The sequence below is a fragment of the Cnephaeus nilssonii genome, assembly GCF_951640355.1.
Source record: "Cnephaeus nilssonii genome assembly, chromosome: 2".
NCBI lineage: Eukaryota > Metazoa > Chordata > Mammalia > Chiroptera > Vespertilionidae > Cnephaeus > Cnephaeus nilssonii.
This window is the reverse complement of record NC_137073.1, coordinates 22,518,146-22,541,174: the sequence shown is the minus strand read 5'-3', so window position 1 is coordinate 22,541,174 and position 23,029 is coordinate 22,518,146.

Below are 23,029 nucleotides of genomic sequence, written 5' to 3'. Positions count from 1 at the left end.
CTTGTTAATACAGCATCTTAACAAACCAATTCATCTTTAGAGAAGGGACAAACAGGAAAATGGGTGGGAAGGCAACTATATGGGGAAACTGATGGAAGATGAGGGCTAGTTCTCAGCAGGGCTTTCACGCAGATTCCTGTGGTGCTGATGAAGGTGCTTATTCCAGTCCTTCCTGGAATCTACAGGGGAGGGGACACCTTTACAAACTTCTGTCCTTTTAGGCATACGGGGGCAGCAGAGAGCTTTTCTCCTATCTTCTTCTCAATTACCTTCGGCTCAAAATGATCCTTATGCCAAAATGGCATAGTTTCAGGTGGCAGAGTCTGCTACCCTCCCCCTTCATCACTCCCATTCTTGCCATCCTTTGGGTTATGACCAAATTAAAAAGTGTGGCCATTGCGTAGAGCCTGAACAGAAAGAAAGAGGAAAAACTGCTCACATTTGACCTTTGTAAAAGCAGGTAGGAGACTGACCTAGTCAACAGGCATCTTGGGAAAAACGGAGTCAGCTTTTATTACCTAACCTCACTTCTCAATTATTCGTTAAAGACAGGAAACGAGTGGGCAGAAATGAGGTCACACTGAAGCACTGGCCAGCAGACTTGGAGTTCAGCGGCCAGGAGAGGAGCAAGACCCTGGACTGTTAACGCAGAGGATGCTGCCAGAGACTTCGGCTGCCTCAGGGGCTCTGGGTGTGTCTTAGCCTGTTTCTCCAAGACCAACTTGGAAGCATGGACTCATTTCCCGAATATAAACGTTTCACAAATAATAAATTAACAGGAAAATGGCCTTAATTACTCCCAAATTGTTTTATTGGGTGGAGGGGGGGGGGGTTAACCTTTTGCACTCGGATGTCGAGTGTGACTCGACACGGTTAGCATCGGTAGCAGCTCTTTTTATACTCTTTGAATGTATCAATAATTTGAAATATAAAAAAATCCAAATAAATAAGTTTGTATGAAAAGAAACTCCAGTTTTTTATTCTACTGCCGCGCTTTGTAAAATCTGGGGTATTTAAAAACTTAAATCCCGAGTAGAATAAAGGAATCGAGAAAAAAGCAAGCGAGTGCAAAGGGTTAAGCTAATCCAGATAAGAAGGAGGATATCAATGCTAACTTTCCATACAAACAAACTTCAAAACCTAAAGAAAATGGATTATTTTCAGAGGGCGAAGAGGGGTGATGGGGGCGGGGGAGAGGGGGGTATCAACAAGCACCAAAAGAGAAAATATCTAACTATACCAGAAGAAACTGAGAAAGTTGTTAGAAAAATACCATCATCCCTGAAGTCACATGGAGGGAGCAGGGAGGGGCAGGGAGACCAAGCTCAGGTGCTGAAGGTTACCCAGGTGAAGCCAGCCAGTTTGAATGCTAATCCCAATGCTATGAAGCTGCACCAGGGCCCACAGGAAAAGGAAACAACTCCAAATTCTTTATCAAGGACTACAGAACATTGGTATCAAAAGCCAACAATTGTAGCACAAAAAAGAAAAACCACAGGCCAACCTCATTTATGTAAAAATCAATGCGAAAGTCCAAAATAAAATATCTACACTATTAAAAGAGAAACATGCAAATTGACCATCACTCCGCTACACCCACCAGCCAATCAGAGCGAGTATGCAAATTAACCCAACAAAGACAGCTTAGAAGGAAGAGGGAGGGAAAGCGGAAAGTGCGGGGCGGCTGCAGAAGGGAAAGCATGGGGTGACAGTGGTGGCGGGAGGGAAGCCCGCCTCAGCAGGCTTCGCTCCCTTCTCTGCTTCGCTCAGGCCGCAGGAAACCCTATTCTTGCAGGAATCTTCCTGCAACGGGCCTCTAGTTAGCAAATAAAATCCACCTGGACATTAAAAGGAAAAACGAGGACATCTTTTAATTCACTTTATAATAATATATTAAAGGAGGCCCTAGCTGGTTTGGCTTAGTGGATAGAGTGTCGGCCTGCAGACGGAAGGGTCCCGGGTTTGATTCCAGTCAAGGACACATGCCGGGGTTGCAGGCTCGGTCCCCAGTAGGGAGCGTGCAGCAGGCAGCCAATCAATGATTCTCTCTTATCACTGATGTTTCTATCTCCCCCTCTCCCTTCCTTTCTAAAATAAAATGTATATTTAAATATATATAAATAATAAAGAGGTGATATGAAAATTAACTGTCATACCATCACAATATGGCTGTGCTGACAGCAGAGGCGGGGTTCCTATAACACAAGATGGCCATGGCTTGACAGGGGACCTCAAGGTGCGTCCCCTACCCCGGTACCAGGCCAGGGGACCTGAGGCCGTGCCCTTCACCCCAGGCCGGAGAACCTGAGGCTGCACCCCTGGCCCGGCGCCCAGCCAGGGGACCTCAAGACCTTGCCCCCCGGCCTGGCGGGGCTTGACAGGGGACCTCAAGTTGCGCCCCCCACCCCGGCACCAGGCTGGGGGACCTGAGGGTTTACCGGGGACCTGAGGCTGTGCCCCATGCCCAGTGGGGCTTGATGGTGGACCTGAGGCTGCGCCCTCTGCCCGGCTCCAGGCCAGGGGACCTGAGGCTGCGCCCCTCACCTGGCATGGCTTGATGGGGGTGGGGCCAGCCGGGTCTGGATCTCACCCAATGGGGGTGGGGCCAGCCAGGTCTGGGTCTTGCACAATTTCGAGGCACACGCAGATGGGTGGGGACTTGACTCTGGGTCCCGCAGCATGCCCCAGACTCTGACAGGAGGAAGATTTTCATAAACATTTTACTGATTTTCTTTCATCTCTGACACTTCTATTATAGAGAAAGGGCAAATAGCAATATTAAAGTATTTCCTCTAATTAATTCCCTTTTAATGTGCACAAATTTTGTGCACCGGGCCACTAGTGTATGTGTGTGTGTGTGTGTGTATGTATATATATATGGAAAAAAATCATGATTGTCATAAATGTTGAAAGGCATCACAAAATTTACCATTTATTCTAAAATATTTTGTCAAATTAGAAATTACACATGCAGACACACATACCCATCAAGCCAAAAATCAGCATCATTTGTAATGGTTGGAAGCAGCATAAGTTTCCATGAGACTCTGGAGTAAAAGACTGCTCTCTTTCAACATTATTTTGTTTGGAAGTTTCTGGGTTTTTTTAATCCTCGCCTGAGGTTATTTTTTCTATTGATTTTTAAAGAGAATGAAGGGGAGGGGGAGAGACAGAGAGAGGGAAACATTGATGTGAGAGACATCCATTGGTTGCCTCCTTCACGCACGCTGGTCAGGGCCGGAGATTGAGCCTGCAACCGAGGTACGAGGTTCATGTCCTTGACGGGAATTCAACCTGTGACCCTGAAGTCCACAGGCTGATGCTCTATCCGCTGAGCAAATCCAGCTAGGGCTGTTTGGAAAGTTCTATCTGATGAAAGGAGGCAGGAGAAAAACGTAAGAAATTTAAGGAGAGCTCAGCTGGTGTGGCTCACTGGCTGAGTGTTGACCCATGAACCAGGAGGTCATGGTTTGATTCCCTGTCAAGACACATGCCTGGGTTGCAGGCTCAATCCCCAGTAGGGCATAGGCAGGAGGCAGTGGATTCTCTCTCATCATTCATGTTTCTATCCTTCTCCCTTCCTCTCTCTGAAATCAATTTTTATAATATTTTTTAAAAGGGAAAGTTAAGGAGAAAGGAATAGGTAAAAATCATTATGTTTACTTTGAAAAATCCAAGAGAAGCAATTGAAAAATGTGGCAGACACTGTCAGCATAACTATTATTGCTCATCTCACATTCGGTTCTTATAAGTATATTTCTAGTAACACATGATCTCACTCATCTAGGGGAAATGATGAACAACATAGACTGATGAACAAGAACAGACCCAGAAACAAGGAGGCATTGATCGGACTGTTGGGCCTCAGAGGGAGGGTAGGGGAAGGTAGGGGTAGGGGGGAGAGATCAACCAAAGGACTTGTGTGCATGCATACGAGCCTAACCAATGGTTAAGGACAACAGGGGGGTGGGGGCATCCGTGGGGAGGGGTGTGGGATGGGAATGAAGGGATGAGGACAAATATGTGACACCTTAATCAATAAAGAAATTAAAAAAAGAAAAAGAAAAATGTGGCAGACAGTAAGAGGTTCAACTATGGGGTCAGGTACAGAAGTAACATACCAAAACACGTAGCCTTCCTATGTACAAACAGCAAGAAGTGAGATCCCACTTACAACAGGCCCCCTGCCACCCCCCAAATAAACTACTAGAAATCAATGCACTAAAATGTAAAGAAATTTTTTAAAAGCTGCCAAGGGATACAAATACTTCAAAGGCAAAGAAAGCCATACTGCAAATGTTCTCATATAGAAAAGTTCGGCACTAAAAAGACGTAACAATCAACTGAGTGTCGGGAGGATGTGGAACCGGAGCCCTCACAAATGTTGGTGGGAATGTAAGATGGTGTGGCCACTCTGGAAAAATAGTTTGGTGACTCCTTAAAAAGTTCCATATAAATTTACCACAGCTCAAATACCACTCCTAGGTACCTACCTAAGAGACAGGTAAACATATGCTCACTCAAAGACTTGTGCACAAATGACTATTAATTGTTAAGTGAATAAACAAATTGTGTCCATACTATGGAATGCCACTCAGCAACAAAAAGTAAGTACTAATAAAGTACAGAGATAATCTCAAAAACATTATGCTAATTTTAAAAGCCAAATGCACAAGGACACATATTGTATGACTAGAGACCCGGTGCATGAAAATTCATGCACTGAAGTGGAGGGGGGGGGGTTCCTCAGCCTGGCCTGCCCCCTCTCATAGTCCAGGAGCCCTCAGGAGTGGGAGGCGACTGGGTGATCAGGGGAAGGCGACGCCCCATCACACCTCTGCTGCTGCCACTGCCGGCAGCGCAAGTCTCGGCTGGCCCTGGTTACCTGAGCCTTGAGCAGCCCTCGGCAGTTGGGGGGCTGAGGGGACTGGGGGACTCTGGAGGCAGGCACGTAGAGTGACCAGACCCACCTGGGGGCAGGCCCGGCTGTGCCATGCACCTGCCGCTCCAGCAGGGCTGAGGGGACTGGGCGCCGCCAGCTTGTGGCTGTGGACGCCACCATCTTTGAGGGTAGGACAGTCAATTAGCATATTCCCTCCTTATTGGCTGTGGGCGCTGCCATATTTGCGACGGTGTAAGGGTCAATTAGCATATTCCCTCTTCATTAGGTAGGATTCCATTTATATGAAATGTCCAGAAAAAGAAATTTGATAGAAAATAAGCTAGCAGTCACCCGGGGCAGGGATAGAAACAGGGGGTGACTACAAATGGGCACAGGGGATCTACTTGAGGGAAATTTTCAAAAATTGGACTGTAGTGATGGCAGCACACACACAATTGACTGTAAATTCACTAAACATCACTGAAATGTATACAGTAAGCCCTTACTTAATGTCCTCTGATAAGTTCTGCAAGCAAGTAAAACAATGTTAACAAAACCAATTTTACCACAAGCTAATTACTATAAACAAAAGTTAAGTTCCTGACTTCCCATCAAGATGGTGGACTAGGTAAACACTATGCTCACCTCCTCCAACAACCACATCAAAACTACAACTAAATTATAGAACAACCATCACTAAGGACCACCTGAAGACTAGCTGAACAGAATTCCTATGACTAAGGATCTAAAGAAAAGCCATTCTGCTGACAACGGGACACACAGCAGATCTGTCTAATACACAGAAACCGAAGAAGTCAGCCAAAATGAGGAAACAATAAAACATGTTACAAATGAAAGTATAGGAAAAATCTCCAAGAAAAAAATAACAAACTAAAAGAAATGGAGACAAGCAATCTATCAGATTCAGAGATCAAAACACTGGTTATAAGGATGCTTAATAAACTTAGGGGAAGAATAGATGAACTCAGTGGGAACATTAACAAAAAAGATAGGAAACATAAAATGGGAGCTATAAACAAAGAAGAACCAGTCAGAAATGAAGAATACAATAACTGAAATGAAGACTACAGCAGAAAGAATCAACATCAGATTAAATGAAGCTGAGGATCAAAGAGTGATCTAGAACAATCGTCACCAACCAGTGGTCCACTGGTGGTCTGTGAGGTCCGAAAGTTTGGCGACCACTGGTCTAGAAGACAAGGTAGCAGAAAACACCCAATCAGAATAGCAATAAGGAAACAGAATTGTAAAAATTAGGATATTGGGATGGGAATTGGTGTGTGTGTGTGTGTGGGGGGGGGGGGTGGTTGATGACAAATATGTGATACCTTAATCAATAAAGTAATTTAAAAAATAAAATAAAATAAAAATTAGGATAGTTTAAGGGGGACCTCTGGTACAACATCAAGCATACCAATGTCCTTCCCTCCTTTCTTCCCTTCCTCCCTCCCACCCTCCATCAAAAATCAATAAAACAGCCCGGCTGTCATGGCTCAGTGGTTGAGGTCACAGTTTGATTCCTGGTTAGGGCACATGCCCAGGTTGTGGCTTGATCCCCAGTGTGGGTGGGGCATATAGGGGGCAGCTGATCTCTCTCTCTCTCTCTCTCTCTCTCTCTCTCTCTCTCTCCCTCCCTCCCTCCCTCCTTCCCTCCCTCCCTTCCTCTCTGAAATCAATAAAAAAAAATGTTTTTTAAAAATCAATAAAAACATATCCTTGGGTGAGGATTAAACAACAAAAAAAGAGCCTTGGCCAATGTTGCTCAAATGGCCTGTGAACCAAAGGGTCACAGGTTTGATTCCCAGTCAAGGGCATGTACCTGGGTTGCAGATTTGATCCCCAGCCCTGGCAACCAATCAATGTGCCTCTCTCACATCAATGTTTCTTTCTCTCTCTCTTCCCCCACTCTCCCTCCCTTCCTTCCACTCTCTCTAAAAATCAATGGAAAAAATATCCTCAGGTGAGGCTTAACAATAAAAGATAAATAAAAAGAAATTATGACCCAAAACTTACCTAACTTCATAACCTGGCAAAGAAAACAAACATACAAGTCCAGGAAGTACAGAGAGTTCCAAACAAGCTGAACTCGAGGAGGCCCATACCAAGACACACCATAATTATAATATCAAAGGTTAAAGACAAAGAAGGAATCTTTTCTCTTTTTTCAAATACAAGCAAACGTTTATTTAGAAAGTCACAGAGGTAGAATACGTGAGCTAGCTGGGCTGCATGGGCTTAGGAAACAAGTTACAGAGGCAAAAAAAGGGTCCTTAGAGCTTAGAAGAGGGAGAGAGAGGGTGAGAAAGCAAAGGTATGTGCCTGGAGGAAAGAGGGATAAAGGGGCAGGCATGCTCCAGAGGGAGAGAGGGGGAGAGGGAACCAAAAAGAGAAAGGAGAGTAGCAAGAGGACAGCCATTAGTTACATACAAGGGAGCTCCCATAAAACTGCCGGCGATTTCTCAACAGGAACTTTGTAGGCCAGAAGGGATTGGCATGAACTATTCAAAGTGGTGAAAGGCAATGACCTACAATCAAAATTGCTCTACCTGGCAAGGCTATCATTTAGAATGGAAGGAGAGATAGTTTCCCAGACAAGAAAAAGCTAAGAGTTCATTACCACTAACCCAGTATTAAAAGAAAGTTTTTTTTTAAAAAAAAAGAAATAAAGAAAGATTATAGGAGTTTCTTTCAGTAGGAAAAAATCCAAAATTAAATAAGAAGATATAAGAAAGAAAAAATTCTCACTGACAAAGGCAAGCACTTAATAAAAGTAGTGGATCAAGCAACAATAAAGCTAGTACAAAAGTTAAAAGATAAAAGTAGGAAGATCATATGTAATTGTAACAAGAAACTAAGGGATACACACAAATACTCACATAAAAAAAGTAAAAAATAATGACAAACATATCAGTGAAGGAGATGAGTAAAAATTATAGTGATTTTAGAATGTGTTCAGACTTACATGACTACCAACTTAAAATAGACTGCTGTAAACATAGCTTGGTATATATGAAGAACAAGGTAACCACAAATCAAAATCTATACAGATATACAAGAAATAAAGATAAAGGAATCTAAATATAACACTATAGAAAGTCATCAACATGCAAAAGAGCAAGAGAATAAAAAGGAACAGAGAAGAACTACAAAAACAATCAGAAAATTATGAATAAAATGGCAATAATTACATACCTATCAATAATTACGTTAAATGTAAATAGAAAAAATGTTCCAATCAAAAGACTTAGGGTGGTTGAACCGATATAAAAACAAGACATGAACATGTGTCCCCTACTTCAGATAGAAAGATACACACAGACAAAGAAAAGAGATGAAAAAAGATATTTCAGCCCTAACCTGTTTGGCTCAGTGGATAGAGCATCGGCCTGCAGACTGAAGGGTCCCAGGTTCAATTCCGGTCAAGGGCATGTACCTTGGTTGCGGGCACATCCCAGTAGGGGGTGTGCAGGAGGCAGCTGATTGATGTTTCTCTCTCATCAATGTTTCTAACTCTCTCTCTCCCTTACTCTCTGTAAAAAAATCAATAAAATATATATTTTTTAAAAGATATTTCATGCAAATGGAAATGAAGAAAAAAAAACCTGGGGTAGCAATATTTATATCATACAAAATAGACTTTAAAATAAGGGCTGTATGCCTGGCTGGTGTGGCTCAGTGGTTGAGCATCAACCCATAAATCAAGAGATCACCGTTTGATTCCCAGTCAGGGCACAGGCCTGGGTTGAGGGCTCAATCCCCAGTAAGGGGTGTTCTGGAGGCAACCAATCAATGATGTTTCTCTCTCATAGATGTTTCTATCTCTCTATTCCTTTCCCTTCCTTCCTCTCTCTAAAAATCAATAAAAACATTTTAAAAAACCCTCAACATAAAAAATCAAGGGCTGTACTAAGAGAGAAAAGCTCATTTCATGATGATAATGAGATCAACCCAACAAGTGAATATAACTTTTGTAAACATCTATGTCTCCAAAGTAGGAACATCAAAGTATCCTATCTAATAATAGCGTACCATGTAAATTACCATCACTCCGCTACGCCCACGATTGGGCGGCGGAGGCTGGGGGGCGGGACTCAGGGTGGCCTATCCGGCCATTGAGAGGCAGGATCCGCTGCCACTGAGCGGGGCTATCCTGCTGTTGAGAGGTACAGGGGGCTGGACTCCCGCCCCCTGTGCCTCTCAACGGCCAGATCCGGGCCGCTGAGGGGGTCCCACCCTCTGCGCCTCTCAACAGCAGGGTAGCCCCCCTCAGCGGCCGCGGACCATCAAAAGTGGGGGAGCGAGCTCTGGCCTCAGTCAGCGAGCCACGGAAACCACGGAAACCCGGCAGAGGATGGAGAGCAGCGACGAGGAAGACATGGAGAAGCACCGCATCCACCTACGCCCCGTCACTCTGCGCACACGCTGCACCTCTTGCCCTGTGAAGTCCGGGTTAACCGGCCCGCCCCTGAGGGGCGCTTTTTCACCCCGGCCATCCGTCAGGGTCCCGATGGACTCGAAGGGCCGCAGTCTGAGGGGCGAGGAGGTGGAGGTGCCGCCTGGCCTGCTGGGATACGTGATGGTGATGGAAGAGCAGTCGGTGGGGAAGCAGGACTTTTCAGCGGGATCCGACAAGGACGAGCAGGAGCTGGTGGAACCCCCGGAGGCGCTGGAGCGGGACTTCGACCGCTCTATTCTTTATTCGTGCCTCCGCCAGTTTCAGCCGCTTCACCCTGTGGGGCCTGGAGAGCATCCCTGGCCCGGATGCCAAAGTGCGTGCGGCCCTGACCTGGCCCAGCCTCGCCGAAGCGATCCATAAACAGGTGCCGCAGGACTGAGAACCAGCGCTTGAAACTGGAAGCCACTGATCCCTTCACCAGCTCTCCACTTTGGATCCACTGAGTCCACCACCCCAATAAATGAGCTCTTTCACAGCAAAAACAAAAACAAAAACAAAAAAACAAAAGTGGGGGACCTGGGTGCCTGTCTGCTCCGGCACCAGGCCTTTCAGAAGCCTCTGCCGAGCTGGAGGCTTCTGAAAGGCCTGGTGCACGAGTGGACAGGCACCCAGCTCCACCGTGAAAAGCGAAAGCGTGTAGGGGACCCTACACGTGCATGATTCAATCATGCACTGGGCCTCTAGTACTAATATAAAGCTAATATTGACAGACATAAAGAGAGATATCAACAATCATACAGTACTAGTTGGGAGCTTTAACACCCCCTGACATCAAAGGATAGGACATCCACACTGAAAATCAACAAAGAAATTGTGGCCTTAAATGACACATTAGACAGATGGGCTTCATTGATATTTTTAGGACATTTCATCTAAAAGCAGCAAAATATACATTTTTCTCAACTGCAGTTGAATCTTTTCCAGGATAGACCACATGTTAGGACACAAAACAAGTCTCAATAAATCTAAGAAGACTGAAATCATATCAAGTATCTTCTCTGATCACAATGATATGAAACTAGTAATCAATTACAAGAAGAAAACTGGAAAACACAAACACGTGGAGGCTAAGGAACATGCTACTAAACAATGAATGAGTTAACAATAAGATCAAGGAAGAAATCAACAGTACCCTGAGACAAATGAAAATAAAAGCCTGTGGGGCATTGGCAGGCTAAAAGGGGTCAATGGGGGAAAAGGGGACATACATAATACTTTCAACAATAAAGATTTTTTTTTTTAAGTCTATGGGACATTGACAGTGTGATATTACAGAGAAATTATCCTTCTGTCATTGTTCAGACCAATTATCATATATTCTTAATCCTTAATTGTCATTTGTATTATTTCATTTTCTTTTTCCCAGTTCCCTTGGATTATTAGTGTCTTTGTTATTGGTTTCTAACAGCACATTTATGACTAAAGATGTTAATTATTTGTCATGCATTGCAAATAAAATACCATGTTTTTTGTTGTTATTTTATTGTGGTGTTTTATTTTTTGGTTGTACAGAAGTTGTGTATTAAAATATATTTTTTAAAAATCTATGGGACACAACCAAAGCAGTTCTAAAAGGAAATTTTAGCCTGGTGTGGCTCAGTGGTTGAAGGTCAACCTATGAACCAGGAGGTCACATTCGATTCCTGTACATGCCCAGGTTGCTGGCTTGATCCCAAGCAGGGGGCAGGGGGCGTGCAGAAGGCAGCTAATCAATGATTCTCATCATTGATGTTTCTGTTTCTCTCTCTCTCCCTCTCTCTGAAATCAATAAAAACATACTATTTTAAAAAGAAAATTTTATAGTAATATACACAATCTAACTTACCCCTAAAGGAACTAGAGAAAGAAGAACAAAGCCTAAAGTGAGTGGAAGAAAAGATAAAAATCAGAGTGAAAGTAAATGCTGTAGAGTCTTAAAAAAAAATAATAGAAAAGATCAATGAACCCAAGAGCTGGTTCTTTGAAAAACTAAATATTGATAACCTTAGCCAGACTCATTAAAAAAAAAAAAAGGCCCAAATAAATAAAATCAGAAATGAAAGAGAAGTGACAACTATATGCCAACAAATTGAACTACCTGGAAGAAATGTATAAATTTCTAGAAGCATACAATCTTCCAAGGCTGAATCAAGAAGAAACAAAATCAGCCCTAGCTGGCTTGGGTCAGTGGATAGCACCTTGGCCTGCAGGCCAAAGGGTCTCGAGTTCGATTTCTGTCAAGGGCATGTACCTTGGTTGCAGGCTCCTACCCAGCCCATGCCCTGGTCAGAGCTCATGCAGCAGGCAACCAATTGATGTGTTTCTCTCACATTGATGTTTCTCTCTCTCTTTCCTTCTCTCTTCCACTCTCCCTAAAAATCAATGGAAAAATATGCTCAGGTGAAGATGAACAAAAACTAACAAACAAAAACTTGGCTATGTAGGGATAAAGGGACTATACCTTAGCATAATAAAGGCCAAATATGACAAACCAACAGGTAACAGCATATTCAACAGTGGAAAATTGAAACCTTTTTCTTTAAGATCAGAAACAAGACAAAGCTGTCCACTTTCACCACTTTTATTCAACACTAGAGGCCCGGTGCACGAAATTCATGCACGGGGGTGCGGGGGGGGGGGTGTCCCTCAGCCCTGTCTTGGCCTGCAAAGACACCAGCATCCCTCACCCCGGCCCCTAGCCAGAGGTTCCTCCCCTCCTTCTGCACAGCCTCTGGGAAGATGCTTGTCCTGGGGCCTCCTCAGGGCCCTGGCCCACGACGCCCTGCAGTTCAGGTACTCAGGGGCTTGGGCCTTCAGGTCTGGCTTCCTCACCTGGCATGGTGAGCATCAGCTGCCATGGGAGCCTTGCCTTAGGAGTCACCCCCTTGGACCATACTACTTGCAAGTGTGTGTCGGGGGGTGGCCTCGGTGGCAGTGATTTGATGTCTGTAGCATGCCCGCCGACACCCACCACCATGGCGCCACACTGGTCCCGTCTGGACTGCTGGCAGGGGGCTTCCAGTCTGCGACTGGGGCTGATGGGCTGCGACTGGGGGCTGCAGGTGGAGGACCCCGGCACCCATAGGGCTGTCAGCATCAGGAACTGGAAAGATCCATTTTTCTGGTTCCTTCCCTGCCGCGCGGATGCTGAGCTCCGGGCCCCACAGGCCTGTTCACTCCCGCCGCAAGGCTGGCCGGGGCGGGGCCGTGGGCGCGTGGCACCGGAGGCCGGTTCACTCCCGCCACACGGCCGGCCGGGGCGGGGACGTGGGCTCACTGCCCCAGAGGCCCCTTCTGTGCCGCAGCACAGCCATGGCGCAGACGCTGAGCTCACGCCGCCACTGGCAACGCGAGCTCAGCGTCCTGCCGGCCCCATTCGGTCCCCGCTCAGCAGCGCGGCGGCCGATCGTGTCGGTGGGAGGCGTCCCCCGCTCCTCCCGCCAGCCCAATCGGCCACCCCGGCCACCCCAAGTCCCGCCCCCGCGCCTCCCGCCGGCCCGATCGTGAGCATAGCGAAGTGATGGTTAATTTGCATATTACCCTTTTATTATGTAGGATAGTATGGGAAGTCCTAGCCATAGCAATCAGACAAGAAAAAGAAATAAAAACATCCAAATTGGAAAGGAAGAAGTAAAACTGTCATTATTTACAGATGACATGATATGTACATAGAGAATCCTAAAGAATCCACAAAAACTGTTAGAATAAATGAATTCAGTAAAGTAGCATGATACAAAATTAATATTAAAAAATTGGTTGCATTTTGTATACCAATAATGAACTCAGAAAGAGAAATTAAGCAAGTAATCCCATTTATAATTACATAAAAAATAATAAAATAATTAGGAATAAATTTAACCAAGGATGTAAAATATATGTACTCAGAAAACTATAAGTCACTGGAGAAATTGAACAAGATATAAATAAATGGAAGGATATACTGTGTTCATGAATAGGAAGAATTAACAATGTTAACTGTCCATACTACAAAACCAACCTACAGATTCAGTGCAATCTCTATCAAAATACGAATGACATTTTTCAGAGAACTAGAATAAGTAATCCTAAAATTTATGTGGAACCACAAAAACAACAACAACCTGAATAGCCAAAGCAATCCTGATATAGAAGAACAAAATTGGATGTTTCACACTATCAGGTATCAAACTATACTAGAAGGATATAGTAATCAAAACAGCATGGTACTGGCATAAAAACAGACACATAGATCAATAGAACAGAATATAGAACCCACAAATAAACCCACGTGTTTATGGTCAATCCATCCATGACAAAGGGAAACAAAACAAAACAAAAATTTAAAAATGGGACTACATCAAACTAAAGAGTTTCTGCCCAGCAAAGGAGACTGCCAACAAAATGAAAAGACAACCTATTGAATGGGAGAATATATTCACCAATGATATATCTGAAAAAGAGTTAATATCCAAAATATATATAAGGAACTCATACAACTTAACATAAAAAAAACAAACAAACAAAAAAACAATCTGATTTTTAAAAATGGGCAGATGACTTGAACAGACATTTTTCCGAAGAGGATATATATACACATATGGCCAACAGACATATGAAAAGATTCTCAAAGTCACTAATCATCAGAGAAATGAGAATTAAAACCACAATGAGATATCACGTCATACCTCTCAAATGGTTATCATCAATAAATCTACAAGCAAATATTAGTGAGTATGTGGAGAGAAGAGAACCCTCATGTGCTGTTGTTGGAATTACATATTGGTGCAGCATGGAGGATCCTCAAAAATTAAAAATAGAACTACCATGTGACCCAGCAATTCCACTTCTGGATATTTATCCAAAGAAATCCTAAAAACTAACTCAAAAAGACACATGTACCCGCATGTTCACTGCAACATTATTAACAATAGCCAAGATATGGAAGCAACTAAGTGTCTGTCAATAGACAAATGGGTAAAGAAGATATGGCGCATATACACAATGGAATATTACTCAGCTATATAAAAAGAATGAAATCTTGCCATTTGGGGTAACATGGATGGACCTAGTGGATATTATGCTAAGTAAAATAAGTCAGATGGAGAAAGACAAATACCATATGATTTCACTTATATGTGAAATCTAAAAAACAAAATAAACAAACAAACAAATAGACACAAACTCATAGAAACAGAGAACATTTTGATGGTGGCCAGATGGGAGGGGGTTGGAAGGATGGGTGAAAAGGGGGAAGGTATAAAAATGTACAAATTGCCAGTTATAAAAATAGTCATGGGGATGTAAAGTACAGCATAGGGACTATAGCTTTCTTTGGAAGGAGCACTTTTCAAGCTGCTGAGTGGGGATATGTAGTCCAAGTAGAGAGAAGCAGTCTTGTTGAGTGGAGGAAAGAGATGGAATTCAAGAATGCTACCATACCTGGGACTCTCAGGGCAAGGCACAGGAGAGGAAGGAGCCACACAGAAGGAGCCCCAGAAATCTACAGACATTCACCTTAGATCCTTGGCCAAATCCTAAATTATCCTATATAATATGAAAATCGACCCAATGGTGGAACGACTGGTCGCTATGATGTGCACTGAGCACCAGGGGGCAGAAGCTCAACGCAGGAGCTGCCCCCTGGTGGTCAGTGCGCTCCCACACGGGGAGTGCTGCTCAGCCACAGACCGGGCTGATGGCTGGTGAGCGCAGTGCTGGTGGCAGGAGCCTCTCCCACCTCCACAGCAGCGCTAGGATGTTCGACTGAGGGCTCCTAGACTGTGAGAGGGTGCAGGCCAGGCTGAGGGACACTCCCCCCCAGTGCACGAATTTCATGCACCGGGCCTCTAGTGTATATATAAACTAAGACTCTATGAGGCCTAGTGGAAACAGCTCTTGGGGGAGTGGGTTGATAATCAAAGAGAAATTTTAGAGATCATACAGCTCCAACCCTGTCTAAGAGAAAAGACCTTGATAAATATCCTAGGTATTGGTTGATATCTCTAGAAAGGCCAAGCCTGAAGAGTATGTACCACACCCTACAAGAAGGGGCTATATACTAGAACTAATAGGGGTGAGAGTGAGGGAAGACCTGAATTATACCCATGTTAACAGCTGGAAACAAATCCTTAATAGGTTCAAGGTGACCAGTCAGTAACTTAACTGTCTGCAAGAACAAAACTCCATTATTCATTTATTTTTTTAATATATTTTGATTTTTGAGAGAAAAAACAAAGATAGAAACATTGATGAGAAACATCATCAATCAGCTGTCTCCTGCATACCCACCCCCACACACAAGAGTGTTGAGTCCACAATCCAGGCATGTAACCTGACCAGGAATTGAACCTGTGACCTCTTGGTTCCTGGCTCGATGTTCAACTGCTGAGCTATACCAGCTGGGCAAAACTCTATTTTTTAGAGAAAGATAATATTATCCAGAATCTCTACAACATAACATACAGTGTTCATCATACAATCCAAAATGGCTAGTTATGTGAAATAGGAAAATACAGTTAATTAAAAAAGATCCACAGATGACCCAGACAATTTAAAATATGTTAAAGAATTTAGAGATAAAAGGAGACAGTGGATGGAAAGATGGAACAATAAAAGAAAAATGGCAACTCTAGCCCCAGCCGGTGTGGCTCAGTGGTTGAGCACTGACATATGAACAAGAAAGTCACAGTTCAATTCTCAGTCAGGGCATATTACCTGGGTTGTGGGCTCGATCTCCAGTAGGGGGCATGCAGGAGGCAGCTGATCAATGATCTCTCTCATCATTGATGTTTCTCTCTCTCTCCCTCTCCCTTTCTAAAATCAATAAAAGTATTTTTTAAAGAAAAAAACAAATCTAAAAACCAACCAAATAGAAGTTTTACAATTGAAAAGTATAAATATCTGAAATGAAAAATCCATTAGATGAATTTAACAGCCAACTGGATACAGCCCAAGAAAGAATCAGTGAATTTGAAGACAGGTAAATAGTAGTTATTCAAAACTGAAGCACAGAAAGAAACAAGAATTAAAAAGGAAATTGAGAAAGGGAGAAAGAAACAACGAACAGATATCTGAGATCTGCAGGACAGTGTCAAGTTATCTAACATACATACATGTATTGGATGCTCAGAGAGAGAATAGGGCAGAAGAATAACTTAAGAGATAACAGCCAGTAATTTATTGAATTTGATAAAAGCTATTAACCTACAAGTCCAAGAAGCTCAGCAAATTCCACACAGGATTAATACAAAAAAGATCACACCTAGGCACAACCTAATCAGATTTGTGGCAACCAAAGAAAAAGAGAAAATCTTTAAAGCAGTTAAAAGATGAAAGAGACATTTGTGTGAACAACAATAATCATGAGAGTTGAATTCATTAGATACAGTGGAAGCCAGAAGAAAACAAAGTGACTGGTGAGGAAAAACACTGTCAACCTAGTATTCCATATCCAACAAAAAACATTCTTCAAAAATGAGGCAGAGATTTCAGGCAGAGATGAGAGAATTTGTCACCACCAGACCCTTGGTGGAAGAGATATTAAAAGAAATTGTTCATACCCAAGAGGAATGATTCTACATGGAAGCCCATATCTGCAGAAAGGGATGAGAAACAATCCAAAGATCTTACTTTTTCAGATGTTTTTCTCCTGCTAATCTGAATTTGGAAAGGAAAGGACGAGAAATTTTTTACCTTCCTCTCAATTGGGCATACAGAGTTCCAGGATTGCTAACTTTGGTAAGAATTTTTACCCTCCACTGGCTTCTGCCAGTTTCCTCAGGATCCTATTGCAGGTTCCAGAGCAAACAGGATATCCCAGTGGGTTTCATCTGAGCCATCCAGAAACTACAGTGAAAGAAAAATAATTTTCCCTCTACCCTTCTGTGTTGTTGGCTGAGACCACTGTAATAAAAGATAGATTAACAAGAGAAAAATGAACAGAAGTTTATTAACATGCATGCCTCCTGTAAATACAGGTGATGCCCAGGAGAAACGAGTCAACTCCCACGGTGGCTGGAGCCACCAGCTTAAATAACATCTTCAGCTAAAGACAAAAGAAAGGTGTTGGAAGCCAGTAATGGGGAGGTTACCAGCAAAAGCGTGATAAACAAGGGTTAAGTTCGTTATGCAGATCTATTAGTTATGCCTTGTTCGTTGATAAGATTCTCTTGAAATTTAGTCATCCTTCTCTTTCCAGGTACGGAGAAGGAGACAGCCAACTGGATACAAACCTCCTTTCAAATGGAGGTTTCCTTTATAAATAAATTTCCCTTACAAAAAGTTAACTTTTCTGTTTTTCAGAGTTTCTACCATTTCTCAAAATGATCAGCTCAAAATAATCCTTATGCCTAAGAAACATATTTGGGGGTGGCATATTCTTGCTACCTTTCAGTACTTTTGAATGCAACAATTAAAAACTGAGAAAAAGCCTTTTATTTTTTTATGACAAATACCAAATACTGTACTATCGTTTCCCAACTTCCAGTTAAACGTTTCCTAGGACCCAGGCCCAGCTCTGGGACTCCTACAGTTTCACTAGGTGTTAGGAAGTCCCTTTTGCCAAAAAGTAGAAACAACCAAATGTCCATTGACTGGTGGTAAAAATGTAATTTAAAACCCCACACACAATATGCTAAGTGAAAGGGGTCAGACCAAAAGGTCACATGTTATATGATTCCATATGTGAAATGTCCAGAATTGATAAATCCATAGGAACAGAGAGTAGATCAGTGATTGCCAGGACATGAGGAGGATGGGAGGATTGTGAGGGATGACAGTGTTACCTGTGATGTTGGCAGGGAAATAGCACCAGTTGTTACCGGTGAAGTTGGACCTTGGTTCAGCTGAGTTTGGCCAAGAATTCAGAGCCAGGAACTCAAGTTACAGAAGTAGGAGAAGTGAGCCAAGCTAGGCTGAGGCTCGGGAAACAAGTTACAAAGGCAGAAGAAGGGCCCTTGGAGCTTAGGAGAGAAATGCCAAGGTAATGCATGGGCGCGGGGGGGGGGGGGGGGGGGGGGAGGAGGGGGGAGGGAAAGGCTCCCCCTTTCTCAAGCATGCTCCTGAGAGGAAAGCCAGCCCTGGGTCCTTCCTCTTGAAGGTTTTATTTTTATTTTTTAAAATATATTTTTATTGATTTCAGAGAGGGAGAGGGAGAGAGACATCAATGATGAGGGAGAATCACTGATCGAATGCCTCCTGCACGCTGCCTTCTGGGGATTGAGCCTGCAACCCGGGCATGTGCCCTGACTGGGAATTGAACTGTGACCTCCTGGTTCATAGGTCAACGCTCAATCACTGAGCACACCGGCCAGGCCTCCTGAAGGTTTTAAAGGCTGGGGCTGACCTCGCTGGTTTGGCTCAGTGGATAGAGGTTGGCTTGTGGACTGAAGGCTTTCAGGTTTGATTCTGGTCAAGGGCATATACCTTGATTGCAGGCTCCATCTCCCCCGCTGCGCCCCCCCCCCCTCCCGTCGTCCCCCCCCCCCCCCGCTCCCGGCCCAGTTGTGGCCCAAGTGGGAGGCAACCAATCAATGTGTCTCTCTCATATGGATGTTTCTCTTTCTGGCTCTCTCCCTCCCTTCTACTCTCTCTTAAAAAAAAAAATTTTTTTTTAATAAAATGAATAATAACTAAATTAAGGCTGGGAGTTTAGCAGAGGATCTCAATAGAATATTCATCTGCTTTATGCTGATGCACCAAAATGAGGTCTATTCCCTTAACGTCATCTACTCTTGGGTGTGATTGGCACAAATGGCACTAATTGGATTTTTGTTCTCTATCTCCCTGAGTAGGGTGATTGAAGCTATTTACTCTCTGGTTGGAGAGAAGTGTAAATCACTCTTAAGTGTCCTTGGTTAGAGAAGATGCTTGGCCTTTTAACTATCTGTCTCAATTTCCCTATTCCACTTGTCCTGGCTTACTAGCCTGTCTCAACAGCTAATGGGTATGGAGTTTTTTTTTTGGGGGGGGGGGTGGTGATTAAAGTATTCTGGGATTTAGATAGTGGTGATGGTTGCACAACCTTGTGACTACTAAAAGCCACTTAATTAAAGGGGTGAATTTTGTGGTATGTGAACTTTATGGTATATTTCAATTCTTTAGAAGAGACTAGTAAAAAAAAAAAAAAGGAAAGCATTGCAAATGATATTTTGGTTTCATAATAAAACAAGAGATTATTTTCCAAAAGAAAGAAAGAAAAAGAAAACTCTTTTGGTTTTTGCAGACTTCTTTAGTCCCCCGTCCACCCACCCAGACAATCTTTTGTCTGCTGCCACCCAATCAGATTTGCCTTTTAATTTGGAGCTTGGCTGGTAAATTAGAAAGGAGCTCCCAAGTAAAGAGGAGTCCTACTTGGATCTGAGCCTCCCACACTCCATGACTCACTTTACCCAGTCACAGGCTTCCTTCCCTTCCTGTTTATCAGCTGGGAGAAAGGACAAAATGGCACTTGGTTTTGTGGGGGGTTATTTTTTATCCTTACTGAGGATATATATTTCATGGGTGAGGGGGAGAGGTTGGGAGAAACATCAATATGAGAGAGAAACATCAATTGGCTGCCTCCCAAGGATCAAACCCACAACCTGGGTATGTGCCCTGATAGGTAATCAAACCTGCAACCTTTTGGTACACAGGATGATGCTCTAACCCAGTGGTCGGCAAATCTCAGCTCGCGAGCCACATGCGTCTCTTTGGCCCCTTGAGTGTGGCTCTTCCACAAAATACCACGGCCTGGGAGAGTCTATTTTGAAGAATTGGTGTTAGAAGAAGTTTAAAAAATGTGGCTCTCAAAAGAAATTTTAATCGTTGTACTGTTGATATTTGGCTCTGTTGACTAATGAGTTTGCCGACCACTGCTCTAACCAACTGAGCTGCACCATCCAGGGCAAAATGACACTTGCTTTCTGTGGGGGGTTTTTCCACAAATTTTATGTAAGCCAAACTTTGCAAACAACGGTTTCCTTAGCAACCTCTGACCCATTCTCTTCAAATACAATTGCTCTCCAATAATAGAACTGTCCTTTCCCAGCCAACAAAAGTTCCTTTTGAGATCTCACTTAAGAAAGAAAAGCTTAGTTTCTCACAAAGGTTGGCCATGGCGAAGCACTTGCAGGAATGTCGGTCTTTTGGGTTTTATGGTGAACCCTGGGACAGGTGACCAAGTCAGGTATGCATGCGCAGGGACCTCCTGTTCTAGAGAGGAGATGCTGCCTGGAGCCCTGCCCCGCGTTGTCACTGCCCATCACACTCAGCCAGCTTCCCAGCCTAGACCACAGCAGGCCCTGCTCATTTTACTAGCCTTAGTCAGTCAACAGTTTAGGAAAGATGTGAGTCAACTCATCCAAAGTATAGGGTGACCAAATTTATCTGCGTGCCACTGACCAGCTGCGGCCCGATCTCTCTGGACCCGGCTTCATGGGCCTGCAAACCGTGCAGTCAGGGCCCTGCCCTCAGAAGAGCCCCCTCGCGTGCCTGAACGCTCTGCTGTCACCACATGAATCATCATAATTTTTGAATGAGGGGTCCTGCCTTTTCATTCAATACGAGGCCCCGCAAATTATGTAGCTAGTTCTGCTTCAGAGTCACTTAACACAGGTTCTCAGGTGCCTGGGGAGGTCAGTTTCCATAAAACAAGGGACTGGCCAGCCATGGAGCCTCAGTGGCCCTGTGGGTCTGACCACACCCAGCCCCGGCACCCTGGGCTCTGGCCAGCCGGACTAGCTGAGAACAGCCATTCCCAGCTGTGCTCTGGGATCTGAAAGGCCCTTCCTTTCCTGAGAAGCCTCCTTTGGGGTTTCAAGAAGGAAGTGGAGACGCAGAGAGGAAACCGCAAACACTTAAAACTCTAATAGCAGTACCACCTCTAGGTCCCTGTTCCCTCCTGAGGGCAGGGGGAGGGCTCTATGTGCTGCCTGTCACCCTGAAGCCACCGTGGGGAGGGGAGGGAGCTGTTCTCCCATCTGTGACACCACAGCAGCTCTGCTCTGAGAGACGAGGAGTGACTGAGACCACCAGCAAAGCTGGGACGTGGACACAAGGGGTCTCTCTGACCTGGGCACCTTAGGTCAGGTGTTGATTTCTGCAGCGCCTGGACCAGAGGAGCCAGTGGGGTCAGCCAGGGCCGCGTCCACGCTGCTGACAGAGGTTTCCCTGTTAAGGACACTGGTGGGCCATGGCCCAGCCAGCTCATCTGTCCCTGGGAACATTCTCTTACAGAGAAACCCAACGAGGAAGAGAAAGCGGGAGCAGGACTGTCAACTTCTGCGTTTCTAAAAGTAACTTTGTAAAAGGATGAAAGGACCCCAGCATTGCGCTTATTATAATCAAAGAGCTAAAGTCCCCAGCTCAGAGAAAACTTAAATGTAGGCTGTTTCCTTTTCTTGTCTAAGTCCTAAACTCTGCCTCCAGACTTTTAGTTCTGAAGGCTAAATTTAAAGCCAGAATGAATCCCCACTCTGTCCTCGCCCACCTACCCCTCTGCCCTAGCCAGGAAGGCTGGTGACAGACCAGTCCCTGCTGCCCAGACTGAGCTGGGAACACCTGAAGGACCTCAGACGCCCGCATGAGCTCTTTGCCCCTTTCGTCACTCTGGTGACCACCCTGGGAGCTGATTACACCCCCAAAAATCTTCTGGGAACACTTGAGGCCCGAGCCCTGCAAAAAGGATTAAGGCAACTGAGAAGAGACATGTTTTTCCAATTAGTGATAAACCACCCATGTTGGAACTTTTTGCGAAACTGGCCACTTGCTTTCACATTACCCAAGTTTCCTCATTCAGTCTTTCTCCATTAATAAGTTCACAAGGTTTTCAAGCAAATTGGGTACCGAAGGCCCATAACCATGGAATAAGCAGGATACTGATGGCAAAATGCCTCCACCAGAATGCAAACACCAAGGGTCTCATCTTCTGTGAGCCGTGCAAGGAGGGAGTGGATGGAAAATTGACCTACCAAACACTCCCTACTTCGGGTTCGTTCACACACACCAACGAGTGCAATTATGTGTATGTTGCAATTGGATATACATTTTACTACATGCATACATTTTTTTAAAAGAATTTTTTCCCACTGACATTTCTTTCCCAAGCCAAGTCTGGTCCAGCCTGCCAAAGCGGGGAGACCAAGATCCCAATCCAGTGAGCTCAGACAGTGAGCTCATGCTCCTTAAAGAGCCTTATCGCGAGCCAGAAAGGCGGAGAATGTGGGGAAAGCAGGGAAATGCCATTCTCACGCCTGCGAAGACAAAGCTAGGCAGCTCTGGCAGCAGGGAAGTGAGAAGAGCCATCAACCTGTCAGATACAGTCCACATGAGCTTAACAAGGCCATTCTTATTCCCATTTTGCAGACGAGGTAACAGAGGCCCAAGGAGGCTGTGTGCCCCAGACCGCACACACCTTGAGTGGTGGTGGAGCTGGGACTTGAACCCATGATGTCTGTCTCTGGAATCTGCTTTTCTCCTTAGGCTCTGCATCTGCCAGGTCCTTGAGGAGGACAACTCTCAGGTGCCCCCTCCAAGATTCCCACCCTGGTGTATACGCACCTTCTCAATCCAATGCTAATCTAAGTGGTGCTGTGATGAGAATTTGGAGATATAATTAAAGCCCTAAGTCAGCTGACCTTCAGGTGAATGGGCCTGACCTTATCACATGAGCCCTTTAACCTGGGGCCTGGAGGACAGACGAGGGAATCGGATGGGAAGCACAAGAATTTGGCACT